The following is an 8216-nucleotide window of genomic DNA, read 5'->3' as shown; positions in this document are numbered from 1 at the left end:
CACAGCAAATCGCAGTTATTAAGTGCAAGTCTCATACATTATCGGATGATGATGTATCAAAGGGAAACAGATCAGCTGTATATGTAGCCAAACAGATTGCCCTCAGGCAAACCCCACAATTACAAGCGGTTAAAATTAATTTTGCAGCAGAAAGAAAGTTCCTGATTAGCATTGATGTAACCCAGTTACAGGATGCCTAGAGCCAAGCATCGCCCCAGGAAAATAATACCTAGAGTAAAGCAGGGTAATATCAAGATCGCATTGTCTGGGTCCACACTTATGGTTGAGTAGTTTGTCATAGGAGCCTATTTTTGTCCCTGTCTTGCCTAGACCATGGTCAGGCTCATATGGGAAAGCAATGGTATGCACCAGGTATATCAGTTGTATTTGATAAAGTTGCAAGAACATGTTTGGTGTGTCAATAAAATAATACGGGGAAAATGCCTACAAAATGTGATCACTTACCACAACCTGAAATGCCTTTTGAGAATTTGCATATTGATTTTGTATATATGCCCGCAGCAAAGGGTTTTAAGTACATTCTGGTCATAGTTGATATGTTCTCCAGATGGGTAAAAGCACACCCCACTAGGAGGGATGATGCAAGGACCGTAGTCAATATTTTAATGAAATAAATAATACCTAGATTCTGGATACCCATGGGAATAAACAGTAACAGAGGAACTCATTTCACCAGTAAATTAGTTCAGAACTTGTCGAAGGCTCTTGGGTCCAGTGGAAATTACACATACCATATCAACCACAGTCCTCAGGGATGGTAAATTCTGGGAGCCAAAAGAGATGGGGAGAGATATTCAACAATTTATTTTCTTCGGTATTCACCAAGGAGAACAATATTGAATTATGTGAGGTAAGGGAAACAAGTAGAGTAGCTATGGAAACTATGAGGATCAAAGAAGAGGAAGTACTGACACTTTTGAAAAATATAAAAGTGGATAAGTCTCCAGGTCCTAACAGGATATTCCCTCGGACATTGAGGGAAGTTAGTATAGAAATAGCAGGGGCTATGACAGAAATATTTCAAATGTCATTAGAAACGGGAATGGTGCCGGAGGATTGGCGTACTGCGCATGTTGTTCCATTGTTTAAAAAGCATTCTAAGAGTAAACCTAGCAATTATAGACCTGTTAGTTTGACGTCAGTGGTGGGCAAATTATTGGAAAGGATACTTAGAGATAATATATATAATCATCTGGATAAACAGGGTCTGATTAGAAACAATCAACATGGATTTGTGCCTGGAAGGTCATGTTTGACTAATCTTCTTGAATTTTTTGAAGAGGTTACTAAAGAAATTGATGAGGGTAAAGTTGTCCATATGGACTTCAGTAAGGCCTTTGACAAGGTTCCACATGGAAGGTTGGTTAAGAAGGTTCAATTGTTGGGTATTAATGGTGGAGTAGCAAGATGGATTCAACAGTGGCTGAATGGGAGATACCAGAGAGTAATGGTGGATAACTGTTTGTCAGGTTGGAGGCCGGTGGTGACTAGTGGGTGCCTCGGAGATCTGTGTTGGGACCACTGTTGTTTGTCATATACATCAATGATCTGGATGATGGTGTGGTAAATTGGATTAGTAAGTATGCAGATGATTCTGAGAGGTGGTGTTGTGGATAATGAAGTAGATTTTCAAAGTCTACAGAGAGATATAGGCCATTTGGAAGAGTGGGCTGAAAGATGGCAGATGAAGTTTAATGCTGATAAGTGTGAGGTGCTACATCTTGACAGGACAAATCAAAATAGGACGTACATGGTAAATGGTAGCGAATTGAGGAATGCAGTTGAACAGAGGGATCTAGGAATAGTTTCCTGAAGGTGGAATCTCATGTAGATAGGGTGGTAAAGAAAGCTTTTGGTGTGCTGGCCTTAATAAATCAGAGCATTGAGTATAGAAGTTGGGATGTAATGTTAAAATTGTACAAGGCATTGGTGAGGCCAATTCTGGAGTATGGTGTACAGTTTTGGTCGCCAAAGTATAGGAAAGATGTCAACAAAATAGAGAGAGTACCGAGGAGATTTACTAGAATGTTGCCTGGGTTTCAGCACCTAAGTTACAGAGAAAGGTTGAACAAAATAGGTCTTTATTCTTTGGAGCGCAGAAGGTTAAGGGGGGACTTGATAGAGGTCTTTGAAATTATGAGAGGGATAGACAGAGTTGACGTGGATAAGCTTTTTCCATTGAGCGTAGGGAAGATTCAAACAAGAGGACATGATTTGAGAATTAAGGGACAAAAGTTTAGGGGTGACATGAGGGGGAATTTCTTTACTCAGAGAGTGGTAGCTGTGTGGAATGAGCATCCAGTGGAAGTGGTGGAGGCAGGGTCGATTTTATCATTTAAAAATAAATTGGATAGGTATATGGACGGGAAAGGAATGGAGAGTTATGGTCTGAGTGCAGGTAGATTGGACTAGATGAGAGTAAGTGTTCGGCACGGACTAGAAGGGCCGAGATGCCCTGTTTCCGTGCTGTAATTGTTATATGGTTATATGGTTATATGGTAGAAAGAGTAAATGGGGAAATAAAAGCTACTTTGGCCTAAGTATGTCAGCAAAATAGGTTGTTGTGGCCAGACACCATGCCCGTAGTGATGTATGCCCTGAGAAATTAGAAAAATAGAAACACAGGCCTAACACCTCACGAGATATTGATGGGGCGACTTATGACAACAGGAACCCGACCCCCGATGACTCCTGAGAAGGTAGCCCTGATATGGAACGATGAAAAATCCTTAAGATATGCTCAAGCCATGTGTGAAACCGTTGATAAAATCTATGAGAATGTTAAGTAGGCACAGGTCTACGGCAAAAGGAAATATGCACCTGTTTAAACCAGGAGATCAGGGTATATGTGCGAGGTGGAAAGGACCATATTTGTTGCTGCTGACAACATGGATAGCAGTAAAAATAACAGAAAAACACGATTCGATACATGCCACCAGATGTAAACTGCATCATTCAGAAGGAACCCTCGAGGAGAAGGAAACACAAGAACCATAAAATTTTGAAGAAATAAAAAAAGTGTCAAAATGTAGACATATTGTTTATTAACACTTTGTAGTCTTCTTCTTGCATATGGCGTGCACAGCCTAAAGTCGTATGTCAACTTGTCCTATTTGATCTAATTGTTTGTGCACGTCGGGTTGATTGCATTAGTCGAAACAGGGTGGACCACGTGAAGATTGCAATCTCCCACCCCATCTTTGTAGTATTAAATACTTATGAATATATTAACATTATATCGGATCATAGAAGACATGATAGTGAAGAGAGGCATCTAGATAATTACGAGAAACAGGACGAAGGTTGAAATTAGAATATGAAATTCAACTAACAACTTTCACGCAGAACACAGTGAACTCGCAGCTGATAGAAAAACAGACTTCCTTATCTGATTAGAATGTTGTGTTTGTGCCCATATCTCTACGCATGCTGAAGAAGGTATCCCTTTGCAAGCTCAAGGACTGGTTCCAACCAAATTACAATTGGACCCGTATGCCTCCATTTTTGCAACTGATTAATGAGAGAAAAATATTAAAATCCTTTCTTACTATAATATGTATTGATCATGAAGTTCAAAAAGGAGGGAACTGTGGAAGAATATATTAATATCCTTTCTAACTTAATTTTGATTGGAATTGAAGAAGGTAACGAAAGGGTGTTTGTATGACCAGGTGTAGAAGAGGTGTAGAAGAGGTTTGTGGGAATCGGCCAAGTAAGATTAAACATATTACCTCTTGTCGAGGAATATGTTGAAGGGTGGATGGTAAATGTAAACATGAAATAATAGACGGAGATCAGGAAGCTTGTTTCACACAGCAGTGTGTTACAGTAGACTACCCGCGACCCTGCCGCTAGTAGCATAGCTACTTTGTAGTAAATGGAGGGACTTATGACTGGCTCGGAGAGGGGATGGTGACGTGGTCCACCTAAAAGGTGAGATAGAATAATGTCAAGATGCCTTTGTATTGTGTTTGACTTGTATTAACCATCTGTTGTTGAATAAGATTGACATAAACAAAAAGTATATTATGACTAATGAAATAATTAGTGCCCATGTAGTCGATAGTATATTTTCGTATAGTTGTATCTAACAAAAAGCAAACGTTGTTTAGTGCACAGTATAACTGTCGGCTAATTCTGCTGTGAAGCCAGAGAACTGGTGAGCAGTTTACTGCCGCCATCTCTCCATGATATCATGCAATAAAGTCTCGAAGCAAACCTGCGAAGTCTCCGCTTTTCGTTTTCCTTTTTCCCCTCTAAATTAATTTCTTCCACATAAATGTTACCACTATAGAGTTGAGTTAAGGTTAATTTATTGCCATGTGTACCGGGGTACAGTGAAAAGTTTTTGATGCATGCTAACCAGTCAGCAGAACGATAATGCATGATTACAATTGAGCCGTCCACAATGTACAGACACCCGATAAAGGCAATAATATGAGCAATGTATAGTGTATAATGAGGTAGATAGTAGTTCAGGACTAATCTCTTGGTGTTGGTAAGATGGTTCTGGTGCCTGACATAGACCACCAGGGGCGCTGAGGCGATGGCTGCCCTGCCGGCAGTCTGTTTGTCTTTTCATTCTTTTTGTTATTTTTTAGTTTGTTAATAGTTTTGTTTTAATGTTCTTCGGTTTGTTTTATGTGGGGGGAGGGGATTGATGGAAACTTTTTTTCAGGTTCTTACCTTCCTGGAAATGTGATTGATTTTCGGATCACATTCACCGTCTCAGCGGCCTACAATCGATGGAGCTGGGAGCCTCCTCGTGAACCCCACCGTGGGGCGTGAATTTAAGATTGGAGCTGATCCCTTGCCTGGGATCGCTCCCACCGCGACCACCGTGGAATCAACATCAAGGGCTCGCAGTCTCGGGTGAGGCCGAGTCGGGAGCTCCAACGTCGCGGAAGGTTCGACCAGCCCCGACACGATGTTCGATCGCCCGGCGTGGGGGAGCTGACATCCCTCCGATGCAGGATCTACTCTTAGGAAATTGGGAAGGACAAGTGACTGAGGTTTCTGTGGGTGAGCATTTGAGAACTGACGATCACAGTCCTGTTAACTTTAAGATGATTATGGATAAAGTCAGGTCTGACCCACAAGTTAAAATTCTGAATTGGGACAAGGTCAACTTTAATGGTATTAAACAAGAGCTTCCTGAAGTTGATTGGAGTGGTTGTTTATGGGCAAGGGGATGGCTGGATAATCTGATGCTTTTAAAAGAGTAATGATGGGAGCTCAGGAGATGTGTGTTCCTGTTCGAGTGAGGGGCAAAGCAGATGGGAGTAATGAACCTTGGATGATGGGAAAAATTCATGGTCTGGTCAGGAAAACTAAGAAAGTATGGGGAAAGGTATAAGCATTGGTGGAAGGTGGAATCTCATATAGATAGGGTGGTAAAGAAAGCTTTTGGTATGCTAGCCTTTATAAATCAGAGCATTGAGTATAGAAGCTGGGATGTAATGTTAAAATTGTGCAAGGCATTGGTGAGACCAAATCTGGAGTATGGTGTACAATTTTGGTCGCCCAATTATAGGAAGGATGCCAACAAAATAGAGAGAGTACAGAGGAGATTTACTAGAATGTTGCCTGGGTTTCAACAACTAATTTACAGAGATAGGTTGAATAAGTTAGGTCTTTATTCTCTGGAGCGCAGAAGGTTAAGGGGGGACTTGATAGAGGTCTTTAAAATGATGAGAGGGATAGACAGAGTTGATGTGATCAAGCTTTTCCCTTTGAGAATAGGGAAGATTCAAACAAGAGGACATGACTTCAGAATTAAGGGACAGAAGTTTAGGGGTAACATGAGGGGGAACTTCTTTACTCAGAGAGTGGTAGCGGTGTGGAATGAGCTTCCAGTGGAAGTGGTGGCGGCAGGTTCGTTGGTATCATTTAAAAATAAATTGGATAGGCATATGGTTGAGAAGGGAATGGAGGGTTATGGTATGAGTGCAGGCAGGTGGGACTAAGGGAAAAAAGTTGTTCGGCACGGACTTGTAGGGCCGAGATGGCCTGTTTCCGTGCTGTAATTGTTATATGGTTATATGGTTAACTGGGATCAAATTGAGGAGGTAAGTGATAGCTCTGGCAGATAATATTAATTAAAATTCAAATGGGTTGTACATTAAGGGAAAGAGTATATCTAGAGAGAGAATATGGCCCCTTAGAAACCAAAGCTTTCATCTCCATCTGAAGAAGTATCTTGACTCGAAACGTCAACTATTCATTTTCTGCAGTTGTATTCTGACCCGTTGAGTTAAAGGGCCTTTTCACGGGGCGAGTTGACGCAAGATGTCACCAGAGTGAAGAGGTCGTGGTCCAGCACGAGTCTCGCACGATATAACGGCAGTAGATAAAGAGTTCCCACGGTACTCGGCATTTATGTTATTCGTGCGAGTTACTTGGCCGTTTCCCGAGCTGTCGCGTTAAATCTTGAATGAACATCGTGAACTACACGTGACACAAATGATGTAACTTTTTTTTTCACACACTATATATATCCTCCCTTGGTTGAATCGGCTCAAATGTCTTCTGTATTATGGCAAGAAAGTAAATTGCAACGTAGCCATCAAAATGTTTGCAACTGGATTTTAAATGAATGGGAAACTTTTAAATGGAGGAAAATAGTTTTTATAAATTAATAACTTTTGTATGGCGATCATTTAAATGTCTAAACTATGGTTTATCCCAGGCGCTATTCATAAAGACGAAGCTTGCACATATGCATATAAAAATCTTACATGTGCACACATTTACCAGTCAACTTTTCAATTCGTGAATTCGTTTTACTTTTATAACGGGAGTGCCTTTATTAATCTATCCAGTAGTAACCACAGATGCTGTGATTCCAGTACTTGCTTTGATTTGTAATGCTTCAAACCTAACTTACTGGCCGAATTGCACTTTATGATCTTCCAAGGTGGTGAAAGGCGCCACGTAAATGCAAGTTCATTGGCAGTATATGGGCAGAGACCCATTGGCAGGAATGTGCAAGTTTACTCGGAGCTTGCATTAAAAACGTGGACGTGAATGCAAAAACGATGTGAAGGAAGGACATGACCTTTTACAGAGAGGGTGTTTACTGCTGCCTCGCAGATGATCCATCCCTGCACCGTGATCTGCTCCGATCAGACTAGGGGGGTAGGGAGGTGGCAATAGGGCCTCTGTCTCCAAATGGGACAGAGCAGCAAGAAAGTGCCTGACCTGCAGAGTCACAAGGAGGAAGAGCAGGGCGCAGCAGCACAAGCAGTGCAACCAGAGGCATCTCCTGCCGCTGCTGCCGCTGCTGCTGCTGCTGTTGTTGTTGTTGTTGTTGTTGCCGCGGCGCCGCTGCTGCTGCTGCCCCCGCGCCCACGGCTCCTCCCTCGCTACAGTAACAAAGGGGGCATGGTCCCGCCCACCTCGCCCGCTCCCATTGGCCCGCCCGCTCCCTCCCCGACCCCTCCCTTTGTGACGTCGTCGCCGCCTGCCTGCGAATGGTCGCCTCCGCTGTCAATCAACCGCCCCCCCCCCTTCTCCCCACGTGACCCTTTCGGTGGACCACCCACCCTCTGAGCTCCTTCTGGCTTGCTAGATGGGTCCCTATTTGCTCAGCCGCTTGCACGCCAAGCCCACATCTGGCAAGCGTGCCAGGCATGCACAGGGGTCGGAAGAGCAAGACAGTTATCTGCATTAATTGAGAATTCTAACCATATTTGTGCAAAGTCATGAAGTAATTGGGCACGGAAGCAAGCCCTTCGGCCCAACTTGCCCACGCCAACTAGGGTTGACAACTTTCTCACTCCTAAATAAGGGTCAAAGGGTCAAAATAAGGGACAAATTTGCCGACGGCAATTCGTTGACCGAGCCGGTGGGCCAGCTGAGGAGTTTTGGCCCGGGCACCGGAGAATATTCGGCACCCCATCCAACTCATGAACCGATGATCGGCCATGAGAAGGAGGGCTGGAGGTGTCGGCGGTAAGCGAAAGTCTAAAGGTCGAACAGCTGGCCAGGCTGCCGAACCTTGCTCACCCTCTCCCTGCTCCAAGGAGCCCACAGGCAGTGTTATCTGTGGCATCTCCTGTTGCCTCTCCACCTGTCTCTCTTGCTGCGTCTCCTCCTCATTCTCCTGCATGGCAAAAACATCTCTGACCAGCTTTACCCCCTTCCTTTGAGATTTTCTGGGAGCCATCTCTGCAAGTGTTCCTGTTAAAAAGATT

General features: G+C 43.3%; 1 long non-coding RNA gene across 1 annotated transcript; it reads left to right on the top strand.

Annotated features, from left to right (window-relative positions):
• Positions 1 to 755: 755 nt before the first annotated feature.
• LOC116975459 lies at positions 756 to 2617 on the top strand. The gene is made up of 3 exons (XR_004412632.1): positions 756 to 778; positions 1381 to 1384; positions 2524 to 2617. It is a non-coding gene; the product is annotated as an uncharacterized LOC116975459 (long non-coding RNA).
• Positions 2618 to 8216: the final 5599 nt, after the last annotated feature.

Source organism: Amblyraja radiata, chromosome 1, assembly GCF_010909765.2.
Source record: "Amblyraja radiata isolate CabotCenter1 chromosome 1, sAmbRad1.1.pri, whole genome shotgun sequence".
Taxonomy (NCBI): domain Eukaryota; kingdom Metazoa; phylum Chordata; class Chondrichthyes; order Rajiformes; family Rajidae; genus Amblyraja; species Amblyraja radiata.
This window is presented reverse-complemented; position numbering and strand designations above follow the sequence as displayed.